Source organism: Aulostomus chinensis, chromosome 9 (assembly GCF_037954235.1).
Source record: "Aulostomus chinensis isolate RoL2024-O1b breed Wild chromosome 9, RoL_Achi_v1.0, whole genome shotgun sequence".
NCBI classification, from domain to species: Eukaryota; Metazoa; Chordata; class Actinopteri; order Syngnathiformes; family Aulostomidae; genus Aulostomus; species Aulostomus chinensis.
In genome coordinates this window covers 262,501-265,000 of record NC_141328.1, presented here as the reverse complement: position 1 = coordinate 265,000, position 2,500 = coordinate 262,501, and the positions used below count along the sequence as shown (strand labels likewise).

The following is a 2,500-nucleotide window of genomic DNA, read 5'->3' as shown; positions in this document are numbered from 1 at the left end:
TCTCATCTTATCGGAACATGAGACTGCAGCCATGCTGCTACGACTGAATATCTTGACACTCCACTCTGTTGACACAAACGTGTGCATACAAAGATGGCTCTTGTAGTTTAGCCTCCTGACCAATACACTACAAAAAAATGATGGGACTGGGTCAAGAAAGCCCAAATATCCTGTAGCAATAAGTGTGTGGAAGATTTACAAACAAACCCTGTGTGATATGCTTTAAAAACCATATAGTATTTCTGGGTAAGGAAGTCTGACACTAGCGACTTGCTTCTTTTAAGAACACACACACACACACACACACACACACACACACACACAGGAAATGGTTAACCTTTGCTGCAAACCACAAATACCTTCGGGCTTTTCTATCTCCCCATTAATGGTTCAATTGTTCTTACTTCACTAACTGACCACCATCCTTCTCTGACCCTGGACAGGTCACCAGTCCATGGCAGGGCCAACACATAGAGACAGACAACCATTGGCTCTCCCAGCCACGCCTACGGTCAATTTAGAGTCTGGATTAACCTGGTCCCTCTTGATGTCTTTGGACTGTGGAGGAAGCTGGAGTACCAGAGAGAACCCAGCAGCAACAGGGAGAACATGCAGACTCCACCCTGAAAGACCCCGTGCTGCAGCCGGGGCTCCACCCACAACCTTCTTGATGGGGGCCACAGGGAGGACCACTGCTCCACCGGGCCAACTCACAATGAAGTCTAGATAAATGAACCATATGCCACTGAGAACAACAAAATCATATCTGATGTTACTGTTTTGAGTAACATTCATGATATATTGAGCACAAACTCAAATCAGGAGTAAGGAAAGACCCTTTTCACGAATTTAACATTTTTACACTTCGGTTTCTCAAAAAATTAAAGAAATTTTTGATCCTGCAACAGATCCTGTTGCAACTTGAGGGCAGCAGAAACAATCTTTAAACCGAACAGGGATATTATACCATTTAGATGGATCTGGTGAACCTTTTACCTGTCTTTCCAGGAGAAAGAGTGAATTAATCGTAAATGACAGCGCTAAACAGGCTTTAAAGTCAAGTGACAGATGCTCTCAAACAACAGTACAAACAACCCAGCCTCCTGCCGTGAACAGCTGAGCCTCTGTACGGTAAATAATTGAGCCTCCTGCTACGAGCAACTTAGACTCCTGCCACTAGCAACTGAGCTTCATGCCGCTAACAACTTACCCTCCTACTGCTAACAACTGAGCCTCCTATTGCTAACAGCTAATCCTCCTCCCGCTAAAAACTGAGCCTTCTACTGCTAGCAACTGAGCCTCCTCCTGCTAACAGCTAATCCTCCTCCCACTAAAAACTGAGCCTCCTCCTGCTAACAGCTAATCCTCCTCCCACTAAAAACTGAGCCTCCTACTGCTAGCAACTAATCCTCCTACTGCTCACAAATGGGCCTCCGACTGCTAACAACTGAGCCTCCTACTGCTAACAGCTAATCCTCCTACAGCTAACAACTGAGCCACTGTAATGCTAACAACTGTGCCTCCTACTGCAAACAACTGCTTTTTTAGGTTTATATAAGATGACAGGTTTTTTTTTTTTTTTTTAATTGAAGCAGATGTCAAGATAAACACCAAAAATGGTTGATGGGGTGCTTCAGTCCAAACCTGGGTTATGTCGTCTGAAAATGTCCAAATGGAGCTAAAACTCAGGGTTGTGGTGTACCAACTGGGTTCTCTGACATGTACATCGTATTATATTGAGAACTCAATGGACACACCATTTCATTCTAAATTCTGATTCCAATTTAATAGAGCAATATTTGCAAAGTTGCGCAGTTGCACACTGAACACACCACTTGAAGCTGCCATACCATCATATTGAAAAATCATACTTCTGCTGGACAATATTTTTACAGAAGCAAACACTATAAATGAATTAGTCAGTTTTAGCTCACAGCCCCATTTCTTTCTAGAAACACCAGAGAAAAACCTCAGGCTCTTTGTCTGCCAGTGTGATGCATCGCATTTTCTCTATACTCCATCGAGGTCAAACGCAACATTACAAGAGCCGTGACAGTCAACCATCAGCTCCAGCGTGTTGCTGCTCCGAGTTCTTCACATCAACTTCAAATACTACACACCAAAAACCATAATGTTGGCTACGAGAAATCTTGGCTCAACGACCAGGTTTTCAGCATTAACTCATCCGTTCAGTGACACAAGAGGACATTCGAGGGCTTTGTGCCAAGTATTGCACTTTGACACTCAAAACTATCTGCATGACTACACACACTGTGACACAAAGACTCTGCTTACACACAGGCAGTGCAAGGGACCCAACATTTAACATGAAAATTTTATAATTGTCATTTTTTATTTCAGAACAAACTCTGAAATAAGCATCTTCTTTGGATGAACAGAACGTTCCCTTCATCATTGTGTAGGAGGTTCAAACTGCTGCTTTGCTTTCATGTTTTCACTCATTTCAAGTATCAGGATGGTTCCAATAGGCCATTTTTGC

At 43.1% G+C, this 2,500-nt stretch overlaps 1 protein-coding gene across 2 annotated transcripts in view; it reads right to left on the bottom strand.

Moving 5' to 3' along the window:
- Window positions 1–2,500, bottom strand: part of LOC147255275 (IQ motif and SEC7 domain-containing protein 1-like) — a 147,927-nt gene that overhangs the window by 141,664 nt on the left and 3,763 nt on the right. The gene's annotated exons all lie outside the window — the stretch shown is intronic.